Source organism: Pongo pygmaeus, chromosome 9 (genome assembly GCF_028885625.2).
Source record: "Pongo pygmaeus isolate AG05252 chromosome 9, NHGRI_mPonPyg2-v2.0_pri, whole genome shotgun sequence".
In the NCBI taxonomy this organism is placed as follows: Eukaryota; Metazoa; Chordata; class Mammalia; order Primates; family Hominidae; genus Pongo; species Pongo pygmaeus.
This window is the reverse complement of record NC_072382.2, coordinates 70762417-70779837: the sequence shown is the minus strand read 5'-3', so window position 1 is coordinate 70779837 and position 17421 is coordinate 70762417. Positions and strand designations below refer to the sequence as shown.

General features: G+C 37.5%; 1 protein-coding gene and 1 pseudogene across 2 annotated transcripts in view; both read right to left on the bottom strand.

Moving 5' to 3' along the window:
* Positions 1-17421, bottom strand: part of HBE1 (hemoglobin subunit epsilon 1) — a 250894-nt gene that overhangs the window by 208665 nt on the left and 24808 nt on the right. The gene's annotated exons all lie outside the window — the stretch shown is intronic.
* Positions 12350-13290, bottom strand: LOC129008864 (olfactory receptor 51I2-like; annotated as a pseudogene).

The window sequence follows — 17421 nt, the reverse complement described above, 5'->3', positions numbered from 1 at the left end:
TTGGTTCACATCTTTCTCTAATGGTGAAAAATGATTTCCCCTTTCTCTCTACTGGGTCATAGCCATCAGTTTCTTCCATAAGTGAGGTGCACCATGTCCTCCATGAGGTCTTTCCTTAATATTCCCACCCACTGATTGATTCCGTCTTGTGCAAGTGATGACATCTTTTGTGTATATTCTAAGCTGCCTCTGCTCTCTTGCCTACACTCAAGCATTATTTCAGTTCTCTGCCTTTTCCTTGTGGCTTGAACCCCTCACTTATTCACCAAGGGTCCAGAATGTCACATTCCTCCACACCTTACTCTCTTGGTTTTGCCTTTCTATATTTTAACATGGATTTTGTTTTAATCTCTGTTTAGACCACAGATTCTCAAATCGTGCTGTATGCTAGATTATTTTAAGAAGCATTAAAATATTCCTTTCCTCAGAAGAAACCTATACCAATTAAATTTGACACTGTGCAGGTAGAACTCAGAAATCAGCATGTGTTTAAACTCATAGGCAATTCCAATGTGCAGCCAAGTGTGAGTATCAGGAATTTAGGTCACTCCTATCAGCATTCAAATATGTCCCACCCATTATCGCTTCTTCCCCCCGAGGATCAATTTTGGGAGTTACTATCGTAGGATACAAACAATCACAAACTTCAGCAAACCTCTTAATTGCCCCCTCATTTCTTCCTAGTAATCACCTATTTTCCCCTCACTTTCACAACTAATACCATTGAAATTATTTTCTACCCATAATGTCCTCCTTGTCTCTGCTCTGTGCCTCAATTATCCCAAATATATGTCTGCTTCCCAGGCTTCTCTTCTCAATATGTATTCATGCAGCCAATTTCCAACTGGACTTCCAAATATAAGAGTTCATTGTCATCTTAAACATAACATGTGCAAAATTGAACTTTATGTCAATTATCATGTTTTATCCTCTTCAACGTTATCATCTCATCACCAATCACCATCTATTCAAGTGGTCATGCCAGAAAACCCTGGAAGTCTTCTTGATATTTTTCACCCTCTCCTATTCACAAGTCTATTAATCCATCGTAAACGCTGGTTTCCTCTCTCCATCTCACTTCCAACTGTCACTAATCCCTCAACATCTTCAACCAAAATGTCTGCAGAACCTTCCTGAGGATCACCCAGCTTAGTATCATGCCTCTGTCTAATTCATTCGACAAAAAGCAACCAAATTATTTGTTTTTAATATAAAGTGATGTTACTCTTTTACTAGAAACCTATCAATGGCTTCACTTACCTTAAGAAATAAGAACTTAAATATAAATTCAAGTCCTTACCATGGCTCATAGAAGCTTCAAGACCACATAAGAACTTGTCATCTTCCAATAATTCTGATCATTCATTTCATTTCTTCTCATAATTTTGGATGCTGTACATGCTCACACATATTCTTCTTTGTGACTTTTCTTATCACACCTTAAATTTTCATGCATTTATTATGTACTTGTTTAGTTATTTGATTAGTATCTTTGTTTCCCCAAAAATTTATAACTTCCCTGTAACTGTCTGTGTTTCTTCTCATTTTATTCTCAATGCTTAGGCAAGTGACAGGGCATATAGAGCCCTAGACTAGGACTCAGAGATTACCAGTTCTAGTTTTAATGGTTAAAATATTGATCAAATAAATAAACTATTTTATTAACAAGAAGAAGGTATTAAAATAAGAGCTACATGTTTTCAGTTTAAAATTATTCAGGTAAGTAAAAATAGCTCCCCTAGCATCTAAAAACTGAGTGTTTACTTCACCTTTGCTACATACAAGCTGTGAATTTAGTTAGCTTCTTCACATCCTATTTTCGCATCTCTAGAATAGAAAGAGTAATGCAAAGTAAACATTGAAGGTGCTTATTCAGATCCCTGGCACAAGATGCACTGAATAAATGCCAACTAGGAAAGTTGTGATAAAGAGGGACATTGAGGGGCTGAAAGTTCCTGGTCCCATCTCCAAACTGTCTTCCCACATTCCGTTTCCCAATCAAAGGTTCCCTTCTTTTGTTTCACCATTTTATCCACCATCTATGAGAATATTGGCATATGAGTTCATCACACTGAGGCATTCACACCAAACAAAGGCTTCAGAAGATGCCCCTCTGAGCTAGAGCTGTGCATGCTCAGAACCACACAGTGAAGCTCCAAGCATGAAGCCGGCATAGTGGCATTTCAGGCACCAACAACTAGATGGGGGATGTGCATGTGGGGAGAGAAATGGAGTGTAGGAAAATAAAAATTAACTTAAATCACAGAATGCCTCTCCTTCAAATCCCTGTACCCTAATCACTTAAGGATTTTGAAGCTGTGAAGGAGGTTCCTGAGGGCCTCTGTGGGGGAAGAGATGAGGTCCCCACTTACCCCCTCAGGGTAGCTCTGATGGGTGGGAGGAGAGAGGCTGGTGAAGTGTCCACTGAAGGGAGAAATACCAAGTACTGCACACACTGCACAAACCCCCACTGCCAGCCTCAACCCACTCCCTGCTCTGAGCTCTATAAAGCTGCGTCTTCAGAGTCTCCTTGGTCTGATAAGTCCAAGGGCTCCAAGAGGTAGCTGGGCAGCAGGGAATGTAAAAAATCTTGAGTGAAGGACTCCTCTGTGCTCTGCCATTTCTCCCACTTAGAAGTTTCAAAGAAATTGAGAATGAAGAGTGGCTTGTCCTGGAGTGATCAACATATTCAGCTCTTCATTTTGTAGGAGAGCTGAGGCCCAGGAAGAATCCATTCAGTAAGCCAACAACAGAGCTGAACTGAATCTCAGACCACTGATTCTCACTGATTCTCAGATTAGGGTTCTTTCCAGTAAGCATACCACAACTTAAATGGATTTCAAGAAGTCAAATGGCCTAACGGATAGCAGCCTAATTATTTAGAGTCATCAAATAAGGTGACCATCTTTGTTTGCCCCAACTTGCACTGGTTTTAACACTGAAAGTCCTGCATTAGGAGAATTCCTCAGTTTTGGCAAACTGGTATAACTTGCCACCCTACCCCCAGACCTGGATCAAAACCAGCTACTTCCTTGTCTAAACAAATGTCATTAAGAAAATTAGTTGATATAGTCATGTTTCAAATTTCTCATTTGTAAAATGATATGTAAATTCCTATAGATCTGGGCATATTTGAAACAGTATCACATTGTAAACACTTATTAAACAAGATCTATCATAAGGACTTGATAATTTTTCATCTGCCAGAAAAAAAACTTGAATAAGGGGTACAAATGCCAGTGCAAAAGCCTGTTGGCTTTGGGGGTCCTGAGGATTCTCAGGGGAGGCTGACTTCAAAGGCACTAATGTAAGGGTCTTAAATTTTGTAAAAAATTTTGTGGTCATCTTGTATCACATTTAAACTTTCGTAATGAAGAAATGGAGGCTTTTAGGGGTAAGAAGCTTTGCTATTATGCACAGATAAATTATTTACAGAGTTAGAACTTGTACAGAGTTCGAACAGAGTTAGATAATTATAATCATCCTGATGTAGACCCCAATTATCCACATTTATCATGGCTGAGGAAATAAAGTGAGAGTAACTAATATTTACTAAGTATCTGTGATTCTGCTAGGTTTTTTGATACAGTTAGCTCATTTAGTTATCAGTGAAAACCTTATGAATAGATTTTATTATACCTAAAAGCACTATTGAATTAAAGGAAAAATAAGCATACACATTTAGAGCATCAGAAGAGTATTCAAATTGTTTATACAAATTTATGTATGTGTGTGTAATATTTGACATCTTAAATGTCAGACTTCCTCATGAAAAGCTAGAACTTCACTGAAAATTTTACAACTGTTTTAAATTATAGGACCAAAAAATTAATTGTTTTAAATTACAAAATGAGTGTGTGTGTGTGTGTAAATGTGTACATGAGAGCGGGGAGAAAGTGTGCACGGGAAAGTGCCTGTAGTTACTGGGAAATGAGAACAATAAGTCTGTCTTCTTAGAATTAATCAGTAATTCCGCCACAAGACATCAGAAGAGGGACATAAAAGGACACCCTTACAAGAAATAATGATTCCCAAACATTGGAGATTTGACTGATTTAAGCTGATTACAAACATAAGCCATGGAAAATAATTACTATTTATTATCCGCCAACCACACACCATAAGCTTACTACACTCTTCATATGTATTATTTAATATTCAAAGAATCTATGAGTTAGTATTTTTATTCACCTTTTGTAGATGAAATATATGAGATTCAAAGAGATTATGCAACTTGCCATATCATAAAACTATTGGGTGAGACAAGATTTCAGTCCAATCCAGGATCAAAGGTCGTAATTATAAATAGATGCCCTCCCCCACATAGGGGGGAGGGCACATAAAATCACACGTAAAATCACCACTTGCAAGAGGAGATAAAAGTGAAGAACAAAAAGAGACTTGAAGGACAACATTAATCAAGCAGGTTTATAGAGAAGACCCAACTAGCCCACTTATTACCATGGATTAATAAACTAACAAATTGGCTTTTTGGAGATTGATAGTTACCAATCCAAATGTAAGACATGAAATTTTTGACTTTTGTAGTTAAGCATTTTGTCTCTTGTTTACCCAGAAATATAATTATGACATGTTTCTCCTCAGATAATTTACTATTCAAGTTGACAAGATAATTTGTGCCAATGCAATAATTCTATTTCTCATTGGAAATTAATAACATCACACATACATTTCAATGTGTTGATTAGTGTAAACTCATCTTTGAGAGAAAAAACCATGCTGAAGTAGGTGCTCAGGTATGACAGTGAACAGGATAAGCCTTTTCTCCAGTCTCACAGTGATCAGGACAACAGGCTAAACAAATAATTGCATGCATTAATTTGCTTTAGAGAATAAGTTTGGGGTGGTAGGAATAGGAACCACTTTAAAGGAGAAGACGTTAAAAAATGTGGAAGATTAGTTTAATTGAGACCTGAAAGATAAATCAGAAATGGCCAGAGGAAGAGAGGAGTGAGCTCAGTAAGTGTTTGAATTATGAACTCTGCTTGTAAAAATATTATATCCTTTCGGTTCCAATTCCCTGAATATTTGTCTATTTCATTGACTTCTTACCAGTCCCACCATCACTCCATAGATCTATATATCAACATTTCAATAGCATCTTAATGGATTTCCCCACATTATTCAGCCCTCTTCTAATTCATTTTCCACATTACATCAATATTAAGTCAAATTTCATCATGCTATTTTCATGATAAAATCCGAACTTTCATATTGCCTATAAAGCACTGTGGAATGTGACCTTTATTCATTTATTTGTTTGTTTGTTTATTTATTTATTTGAGACAGAGTCTCACTCTGTCATCCAGGCTGGAGTGCAGTGGCACGATCTCGGCTGACTGCAAGCTCCTCCTCCCAGGTTCACACCATCTCCTGCCTCAGCCTCCTGAGTAGCTGGGACTTCAGGCGCCTGCCACCACGCACGGCTAATTTTTTGGATTTTTAGTAGAGACAGGGTTTCACAGTGTTAGCCAGGATGGTCTCAATCTCCTGACCTTGTGATCTGCCCACCTCGGCCTCCCAAAGTGCTGGGATTACAGGCGTGAACCACCACGCCCAGCCATGATCTTTATTTTCAACTTTATGTTAAATCATTGTTCTCTTGTTTCTGTTCAACCTAAATGGCCTCCCTTCAGTTCCTTGAAGATGCAAGGATTACTCCAACCTCAAGGCCTTAACAAATGCTGTTTCACATGTCCTGGAAGCTTTTCTCCATGCACTTTCCCTTCACTGGGCTAGTTATTTATCCTCCAACTCTTGGCTTAAATATTACTGCCTTATGGATCCCCCAACCCCTTAGCCTTGATGAGGATCTCCTAATAGATACTTACATAGCATTCTCCAGTGATCTTTTCTAACATCTTGCAGAGTTGTGATTGAATGATCTAATGTAAATGGAAAAGTATGCACTTAATGCCTTTCTTCTATATTATTATGTAAATTCCATGAAACATGACCATCTCCCTTATTCCTTCATATATTCAATGCACCCAGCATGATGTTTAGCAAACATTAGGCATACAAGTAATATTTTTGCCATAACCAACACCATCAGCATAACAGCATCAGCGATCTTTCTGTAAGCTTTTGCAAAATTGGATGAATCACATGGTAAGGTATATGTGACTTGCATACACCTATTCAACCTATGTTTCTCATTGTGTCTAGATTCATAGCAGCCTCACAGTACCATCTTGTAGCATGAGCCACACTGGAGTCTTGATTCTTTCTAGATGAAACCAAATTCCAATCCAAACCCTGTCTTCATTCCTCATATAAAATCTTCGTAAAGTGATTTACTCACCTTTCTACCTTAATTAATCCAAGTCCATGTACAGTAGAGAAATCTTTAGCTCTATAGGCTGTGTTAGAGAATGCTTTTCTGGGATACCACAGACAGAACATGACATCTTATCTCAGTGGATTATAACTATTTTCCCCCAGTAATAACATTCATGTATATGTATTGAGAGCTTTATGTGTTTGCTGGCTCCATAAACTCATTTAAATTTTACAATTACATTATGATACAGATTCATATTTTGCATATCAAAATGAAGCCACTCTGAGATAAATAACTTATCTACAGTCACCAAACACCCAAGTGACAGCACTAGCATTTGAACCTAGGTACTCTTAACTAATATGCTGTATGGCCACAATAGGGCGCTCAGAGGGTAAGTGCCTTTGTGCCTCATGCTCCAAGGATTCTCTTAATGCTGAAGGTGTCTGACATGTTTAGGTACCCAACAAATAGTCACTGGATGAAAGAATGAGCCTCCTTTGTGATTCAACATTTCTTGGATCTCCAGCCTTAACTAAGATCCTCAGTATTAAATGTATTTACGGTGAATAAGCCAATAAGAGGAAGGACAAGAAATTTAAGACTTTTCACAGTGATGTCACCAGCCCAAAATAATACAGCCTTGGATTCAGGAGTCAGATTATATAAGTTTCACCTCCTGTTCTTTGACTTACTAGTTGTGTTATCCTAGACAAGTTACTTAATCTGTTCTTTGCACCTCAGTGTCTTCAGCTGTAAAACAAGAATAATATTTTACCTATATCATTGGCTTGCTGATATGTTACTCATTTATTTATTTAACTCTGTAAAATATCCTTTGAAGTTTACTGAGCACGTAAGACACCATCAAAAAACAGGAAGGTGTTTGTCAAAGGGTACAAAGTTTCAATTATACAAGAAGAATAAGTCCTAAAGATCTACTGTATAAAATAGTGCCTATAACAATTACTGTATATTTAAAAATGTGCCAAGACAGTAGATCTTATCATAAGTCTTCTCATCACCATAAGTAAATAAATAGAGTGGGAGGGAACTTTTAGAGGTGATGCATATGTTTATGATATGAATTGTGGTGATGGTTTTATGGCTGTATACTTATCTTCAAACTCATCAACTTGTAGGCATTAAATATGCAGAATATTTTGTATGTCAATTACATCTTAATAAAGTAAAAAAAAAAGAAATATTATTTGTATTAGTTAGCCACTGTTAAAATAAGCATCAGAGATTTTAAATGATGGGTCTAACTGACCCAGATAAATGAAGAGATCAGGTAACTTTAGTAGTACTGATATCAGCCCTTACATATATAAAGTATTCTGTTATTTCATTTCAGATAGTTACCTGATATTATCCTTTGACTACATAGAAAACATTCTGGTTAACACAGACTCCTGGTAAAGAGGGAGCTGGGGAGTGAAAGTATGATTGTTCCCAGTGCATACTGAACTCCCTGAATGCCGGGGGAGATGAGCCTCTCAGGGGCCCCATCGGGAGTGATGGTGGACACTTCGCAGCCCATAGTCACATCTGGAGAAAACGGCTCTGACAGGAAAGAGAAACATTTATCCCTTGAGGTGAGCACAGAGGTGCACTTAGAAAGCACCTCAGTGGGGAACCAGCGGGCACCAACACTCCGACTGCTCCCATTAAGGCTCACCTCCTTGAAGCTCTCAGATTACTCTTAGTTGCTGGCATTCACCTAAAAATCTGTCCTCTTTCTGTCTCCGTTTATTACAAACATAATTTATTTGTTTTGTAGAAAAGTAGAAAATTCATTTTCCCAAATCTCACTAAGCAGATACTAATAAAATTTCTGATAATCCTTCAAAATACTTGTTCTAGACAAAAGTACAAATATTTAGCAATGACATGATATGTTAGTGTTTTATCCAAAACAAAAGTCAGCATCTATAATGCTATTTGATAATATGTACTTTATTTGAAAATATTCCTTTTCATGGTTTATACAATCCTTTCAGCTATCTTGTGCTAGAAATCCGTTCTGGCAGCACATATTCTATTTTAATTAATACAGCTTCTTTGTTTTTATATTCACATTTTAACATTTGGGAGGTGTACTACATTTCTGTTCTCATTGTATGACTTTTTAAAAACTTTTGAGGGTAGACAGTCCCATTTGTATAAGAATTCCAAACTAACTTTAAAATTATTTTGTTGAGCAATGGGGAAAGGATTCCCTATTTAATAAATGGTGTTGGGAAAACTGGCTAGCCATATGCAGAAAGCTCTAATTGGATCCTTTCCTTACACCTTATACAAAAATTAACTCAAGACGGATTAAAGACTTAAACATAAGACCTGAAACCATAAAAACCCTAGAAGAAAACATAGGCAATACCATTCAGAACATAGGCATCGGCAAAGACTTCATGACTAAAACACGAAAAGCAATGGCAACAAAAGCCAAAATTGACAAATGGGATCTAATTAAACTAAAGAGCTTCTGCACAGCAAAAGAAACTATCATCAGAGTGAACAGGCAACTTACAGAATGGGAGAACATTTTTGTAATCTATCCATCTGACAAAGGGCTAATATCCAGAATCTACAAGGAACTTAAACAAATTTACAAGAAAAAAACAACCCCATCAAAAAGTGGGCAAAGGATATGAACAGACACTTCTCAAAAGAAGACATTTATGGGGCCAACAAACATAGGAAAAAAAGCTCATCATCACTGGTCATTAGAGAAATGCAGACTAAAACCACAATGAGATACCATCTCAGTCCAGTTAGAATGGTGATCATTAAAAAGTCAGGAAACAGACGCTGGAGAGGATGTGGAGAAATGGGAATGCTTTTACACTGTTAGTGGGAATGTAAATTACTTCAACCGTTGTGGAAGACAGTGTGGCGATTCCTCAAGGATCTAGAACCAGAAATACCATTTGACCCAGAGATCCCATTACTGGGGTATATACCCAAAGGATGATAAATCATGCTACTATAAAGACACATCCACACATATGTTTATTGCAGCACTGTTCACAACAGCAAAGACTTGGAACCAACCCCAACGCACATCAGTGATAGACCGGATAAAGAAAACGTGGCACATATACACAATGGAATACTATGCAGCCATAAAAAGGATGAGTTCATGTCCTTTGCAGAGACATGGATGAAGCTGGAAACCATCATTCTCAGCAAACTAACATAAAAACAGAAAACCAAACACTGCATGTTCTCACTCATAAGTGAGAGCTGAACAATGAGAGCACATGGACACAGGGAGGGGAACATCACACACCAGGGCCTGTCGGGAGGTGGGGGGCTAGGGGAGGGATAGCATTAGGACAAATACCTGATGTAGATGACAGGTTGATGGGTGGGTGCAGCAAACCACCATGGCACGTGTATACCTGTGTAACAAACCTGCACATTCTCCACATGTATCCCAGAACTTAAAGTATAATAAATAATAATAATAAAACAGAAACAAAAAGCTTAAATAACAAAATACAAATTAAAAAATACTATGTTGTTGGATTATGAAAAACATTAATAATTGAGCAACTTGAATTGAAAACTGACACCTTCACAATATTTGTTTAATCTTTCCATTTAGGTACATGCCTTTGTACTTATTCATTCGATATTATTTTTAAACCTATCCATAACGTTTTGGAATTTTCTTCTACAAAATTTTTCATTAAAATATTTCTGAGACAAATTAATTTTTTTAAGTTTTAGAATTAAATCATTTAGTAATTCAAATATTTTTCAGTATTTCAGAAACTAAGTTTCATATTCTATCACATTTGGCAAATTTTATCAATTTTCAGTAATATTTACATTTAAGCCTTTGTGTTTTCTTGATCCATAAATAATATTATTTGTGAATAATGACAATATGGTCACATTAATTTATCCATTCTATAAGCATTTATTGAAATTTAGTATCTAATCTTACGATGCTAAACTCTAAAAGATAAAAATCTGGTTACTATAAAAGTTTTTTTTTTATTGAGTACATATGATATGCTAAGCAGTATATCAACCATCTTACATACATTATCTTTAGACTTTATAAAATCTCAACAATCTAGTCATTTTAAAAAATCAATTTTAGAAATGATTGAGTCTCAGGGATTTTGGAATTTTCCAAGGCCATGATATGCCTTTCAAAAAATTTGCACTTATTCTAATATTACAAAATAATTCATTCTCTCAAGAAGCTTATAATTCAAATGAACAGCTTTATGCAGTAAACAGAAAAGAACAGAATGGTATCTAAATGCTGTGATATAATTCTACACAAAAAATAAAGCATAAAAATAATAGAATGTATGTTTTATCACTTTTTGAGGTAGGAGAAGCAGGTAGGTAGAGGGCACGTAGTAAACAAAGGGCTGGAAATGCTTCATAGAGTGGATAACCCAAAAGCTGAGTCAGTGCCTGGCCCACGGTATCTGTAATAAATATTATTTTGATGGATAAATAGACTGATGTGCAGTTTTCAGGCACATGAGTGTGGAGAAGAATTTCTAAATAGACGCTGTTTATTTAGAAGAACTTCTAAATAAACTACAGAAGTATAAAGCAGCCTGTTGGTTCAGGAATCACACGTAGTTTAGTATAGCTAGAGGAAATTATTCTGGGGTCGGAAAAATAGTTAAGAATAATAAGACATAAAAGGCACTTGCTGTGATGATAATATTAAGAGATGTGCTAAGGGATTTGATTCTTAGGCAATAAGAAACTAAAGGGTATGACACATTTTATAATCAGATGGACTCTTTAGGAAGGTCTTTATAGTTGTGGCATGGAAAAATTAGAAAAGGGAATGGTAAACAATGAGATCAGCTTGGAAGACAATGCCATGTGAAGTGACAGGAGATAATGAAGACCCCAAATAAGGTAGCAACAGTGGTGACGTAGACACAGAGACAGGATAAGTCAAAGTCTAATCAGAGTTGTCAGGATTTAGTGATCAATCACAGATAAAGGGATAAGGTAAAATAGCTCCTCGTGTCTCAAGTTTTACTGCATTGGTCAAGGATTCCTTCAAGTAAACGATAAATAATTATAATTTTTAAAAAGTAGAAAAAAATTTTTATTTTAACCGTAAAGTATACGATCTGACAAGAAAATACACCAAAAAATTGCTTTATTTTTACATAAGACACATTTTTGTTTCGTTTCACCTTTTCTGAAGCCTATTGCCAACATAGTTTTTATTATTTAAGTCATTAATGTGATGAGTTGTATTAAAGAATTTTAAAAATAGTAATTATTTAATCCTACATGTATATATATGTATACACGCATACATATACATGTATATCTCTCTCTACATATATATATGTATTTCATGTTTGACCACATAGTCTTCCTACTTTATTATTTTCTTAATTCTTTGTTACTATACACACAGACATACAATATAAATTATCCTACAAACTTCACCAACTTTTAATATTACTTAATTTTAAATGATTTAATATAATTTACATGCAATTACACTTATATCATTTTTAAACACTAAGTGGATGGTGCATGCTATATGAAATAAATAGTGGCATGCATAGCTATTGGGTTGCGGGGGGTGTGTGTGTGAGTATGTTTGTGTGTGATTTTAACTAATATCTGTTATCTGTTTGCCATAATACTTCGCAAAAGAATCCCTTCCCCCATCATGACAGTGTATCCACGGTAATCAGTAATTTCCTTTCTGATGATTCACATTAAACAAAAGATAATAGCAACATATTGTGACAAGATGAAGAATTAAGTATGAGAATGCATATTCTTGGATTTAAAAAGAAGGAAATTGAGCAAATACTTTTTAAAAAAATTATAGCCCAGTTTACTTGGCAAAACCTGTTAGCTTGAGACTTGACTATTGCCAGGATCCAACAACTGATGGCAGGAATCCTAACGGAAGGTCAGTGCCCTAAAGGATATTTTAAATGCCCTCTTGAAGCAGGTTTGAAAACTTAAATTTGCGAAATAAGGATAAACATCCTCTGAATCTCTTCTTTTCAACAAGTCTCCTGCTCAAATCCTGGTTGCCAGTAGTATTTTGCAAAGCCTCCAATGAATCTGTTTGGTTTTAATGGAATAGATGACAGGGTTGAGCATCGGAGGCACAAAGAGATAGATAAGGGACAAGAGTGCGTGTACATACCGTGGGGCATGCCTCCCATACTGAGCAGCCATGGACATAGACACCATGGGCACATAAAAGATGAGCACAGCACACATGTGTAACACACAGGTGTTAAGAGTCTTTAATCACTCCCCCGGGAGGCGATGGCAAGTACAGAGCGGAGTATGAGCACATAGGAGAGTAGGATAAGGGCAGAATCCAGGCCAAAGGAAGAGATGACAGTGAATAGACCATAGATATAATTGATGGTGATGTCGCCACAGGGCAGGCGGATCAGATCTGGATGCAGGCAGTAGGCATGGGAGAGTACATTGGCCTTGCAGAAGGGTAATCTCTTCAGAAGGAAAGGCAGTGGAAAAACCATGCAGAAACTGATGATAACGGACATGCCTATATGCACCACGCAGGCACCAGTGAGCACTGTGGCATAGCGCAGCGGGTTACGGATGGCCACATAGTGGTCAAAGCTCATAGCCAGCAGGATACCAGACTCCACAAAAGAAAAGAGATGGATAATGAACATTTGGGCCATACAATAATAAAAACTGATCTCCCTCAAGTAGAAGCAAAATGTGGCCAGAACTGTGGGCAGTGTGGAGAAAGACACACCTAGATCATTAACTGAGAGCAAGGATAGAAAGTAGTACATAGGCTGGTGCAAGCTCTGTCCCTTCGTGATAATGAAAAGGATAAGGGCATTGCCCACAATGGAGACAATGTAGAGAGCACCAAGGAGCAAAAAAGTCCAGTGTTGAGAGGTCTCCAGCCCCAGCAGTCCTGTCAAGATGAAAGGAGACAACCCTGAGCTGTTGTGGGAATTACCTCTCATGCTGGAACTCCTGCTTAGATTCTAAGGCCACTATCCTGTAAAGACGACAAATATACAGTTTTATCCATGGTCTCTGCCTAACATTTTAAGACTCCCACATACTATCCAGTCCCATACTTTATTGCATTAATACATTTAGTTCACCAGATTATTTATCCTTGCCTCTCCATCTTACCAAGATTTCACAAATGGCCTGAGTTGTCTCAGCTTATCTGGCTGTCAAAACAGGTCCCTTTGCCCTCCTTTATACCTGCATCTATTGTGCTCTTTCTCACATTTAAAGCTTTGAACTCTTTTCTTCATCAATATATGGGTATCAATTTGTTAAAGACCTAAGACAAAACTTCTTTCTAATTACTACTTTCTCAACAATTATGCTCTGTTCCTGAGGAAACCACTTATTCACGAACCATAATAATTTCCTCTTTTCATTCTTTCATGTAACTGAACTTCCACTACTCTCAGTTTCCCTGCTCCTATACAGTCTCTCAGTTAAATTATCTTATCCATTCATCTGGGTAAAAGATAAATGGACAGGGAGATGTTCATTCATGGAGATAATCTTCCAGACATTCGTCAAGGTGCATTAGACTTTTATATTACCATCCACTTTTTCATTCTTTTATCCATTTAGCTCGAGCCATCACTTTGCTCTCTGAATAATTTAATTTGCTTAAAGTAAGTTTTTAATAATTTATTTTATAACCAAATAGTTTCCAGCTCCTAAATGCCATGGGATTAATAATCATTTCTCTACACCACAGAATTGCTTTTCATCTGTGTTCGCTATCTCTTTGAACAATATCATCATTATGCCTAGGATTGAGATTTTAAATCTAAACTTCACTTTGATTTTTTTTTTTAATTAAAGTTTACGGTACCTGGGCACAACGTGCAGGTTAGTTACATATGTATACATGTGCCATGTTGGTGTGCTGCACCCAGTAACTCGTCACTTAACATTAGGTATATCTCCTAATGCTATCCCTCCCCACTCCCCCTACCCCACAACAGGCCCCAGTGTGTGATGTTCCCCTTCCTGTGTCCATGTGTTCTCACTGTTCAATTCCCATCTATGAGTAAGAACATGCAGTGTTTGGTTTTTTGTTCTTGTGATAGTTTGCTGAGAATGATGGTTTCCACCTTCATCCATGTCCCTACAAAGGACATGAACTCATCATCTTTTATGGCTGCATAGTATTCCATGGTGTATATGTGCCACATTTTCTTAATTCAGTCTATCATTGTTGGACATTTGGGTTGCTTCCAAGTCTTTGCTATTGTGAATAGTGCCACAATAAACATACATGTGCATGTGTCTTTATAGCAGTATGTTTTATAATCCTTTGGGTATATACCCAGTAATGGGATGGCTGGGTCAAATGGTATATCTAGTTCTAGATCCCTGAGGAATCGCCACACTGACTTCCACAATGGTGGAACTAGTTTACAGTCCCACCAACAGTGTAAAAGTGTTCCTATTTCTACACATTCTCTCCAGCACCTGTTTCGTGACTTTTTAATGATTGCCATTCTAACTGGTGTGAGATGGTATCTCACTGTGGTTTTGATTTGCATTTCTCTGATGGCCAGTGATGAACATTTTTTCATGTGTCTTTTGGCTGCATAAATGTCTTTTGAGAAGTGTCTGTTTATATCCTTCACCCACTTTTTGATGGGGTTGTTTTTTTCTTGTAAATTTGTTGGAGTTCATTGTAGATTCTGGATATTAGCCCTTTGTCAGATGAGTAGATTGCAAAAATGTTCTCCCATTCTGTAGGTTGCTTGTTCACTCTGACGGTAGTTTCTTTTGCTGTGCAGAAGCTCTTTAGTTTCATTAGATCCCATTTGCCAATTTTGGCTTTTGTTGCCATTACTTTTGGTGTTTTAGACATGAAGTCCTTGCTCATGCCTATGTCCTGAATGGTATTGCCTAGGTTTTCTTCTAGGGTTTTTATGGTTTTAGGTCTGACATTTAAGTCTTTAATCCATCTTGAATTAATTTTTGTATAAGGTGTAAAGAAGGGATCCAGTTTCAGCTTTCTACATATGGCTAGCCAGTTTTCCCAGCACCATTTATTAAATAGGGAATCCTTTCCCCATTTCTTATTTTTGTCAGGTTTGTCAAAGATCAGATGGTTGTAGATATGTGGCATTATTTCTGAGGGCTCTGTTCTGTTCCATTGATCTATATCTCTGTTTTGGTACCAGTACCATGCTGTTTTGGTTACTGTAGCCTTGTAGTATAGTTTGAAGTCAGGTAGCGTGATGCCTCCAGCTTTGTTCTTTTGGCTTAGGACTGACTTGGCCATGCGGGCTCTTGTTTGGTTCCATATGAACTTTAAAGTAGTTTTTTCCAATTCTGTGAAGAAAGTCATTGGTAGCTTGATGAGGATGGCATTGAATCTATAAATTATCTTGGGTAGCATGGCCATTTTCATGATATTGATTCTTCCTACCCATGAGCATGGAATGTTCTTCCATTTGTTTGTATCCTCTTTTATTTCATTGAGCAGTGGTTTATAGTTCTCCTTGAAAAGGTCCTTCACATCCCTTGTAAGTTGGATTCCTAGGTATTTTATTCTCTTTGAAGCAATTGTGAATGGGAGTTCACTCATGATTTGGCTCTCTGTCTGCTATTGGTGTATGAGAATGCTTGTGATTTTTGCACATTGATTTTGTATCCTAAGACTTTGCTGAAGTTGCCTATCAGCTTAAGGAGATTTTGTGCTTTTCTTGAAGTTGTAATTTAATATTTATCATTAGGATAGGTTGTTACTAGAAAGAAACATACCTCCAAACAGTTGAAAGATTATATTTAGTAATTATAAATATAGTTGAAATGTTTCAAAAGACTATCATATTTTTCAAAATTTACAAGATGACTCTTACAAACAAAAAATTTATGTCATATGCATGTGTGTATGCTTTTTAGAGAGGATAAACATTACAAAAGCTATGAATTAGTCAACTAAAAGTTATTTCTATCAAGTTTTTTCATAAAATATTTTCAAATTGTAGTCAATTTTAATATTATTTAACCTTATAAAAATGTTTTCTATTTTCTTAGCAATATATAATTTTCTCTTACATTAATAAAGAAACAATTCATTGTGAGGTCTAACAAAATGAATTGGTTTCTGATTTTTATACATAATTCATATTTACTCAGTCCTATAATGTGATACAAGTTATAGTGCATGCTTGTATACATGTTCCAAAGGATTACATGCTGAATTTTATGCTATTGCCTCTCTGTTCTAAAACCACCCTTCTATGCGCTGCTTTTATGATGCTTAGGCTGGGACTGTTTTTTTTTGTTTTTTTGTTTTTTGTTTTTTTTGAGACAGAGGCTCGCTCTGTCACCCAGGCTGGAGTGCAGTGGCATGATCTCGGCTCACTGCAAGCTCCGCCTCCTGGGTTCACGCCATTCTCCTGCCTCAGCCTCCTGAGTAGCTGGGACTACAGGCGCCCGCCACCACGCCCAGCTAATTTTTTGTATTTTTGGTAGAGACGGGGTTTCACCATGTTGGTTTGGCTGGTCTCGATCTCCTGACCTTGTGATCTGCCTGCCTCGGCCTCCCAAAGTGCTGGGATTACAGGCATGAGCCACCATGCCCAGCCGAGACTGCATTTTTTCTCTACCAGTTGGGCTGTTGGCCTGTTGGGCTCTGCCAGTAGGAGGCAGTGAGGGAGACTGGAAAGCTGAATGAAGGATAAGAGATTTGCTTTTCCTGCCAGTTCTCCCACCACCCGTGATGTGGGTTTCAGCTGCGGGAGGAATGGCATCACTCAGCAGCAGCACCCATGATGTAGGTCTCAGCGGCGGGAGGAATGGCAGCAACCAAGCAGCCCAGCTTCATGAAGGTTCCCGGTGCCCCTGGGCCACAGGCACCCAACACTCCCCCTCCCGGCTGCCAGGATGCCCAAAAGGAAGGTCAGCTCCACCAAAGGTGGCCCCAAGGAAGAGCCCAAGAGGAGATCAATGTGGTTGTCTGCTAAACCTGGTTCCGCAAAAGTGGAATCAAGTGGCTGGCAAGATGGCCAAATAGGAACAGCTGCAGTCTGCAGCTCCCAGTGAGACCAATGCAGAAGGCAGGTGATTTCTGCATTTCCAACTGAGGTACCTGG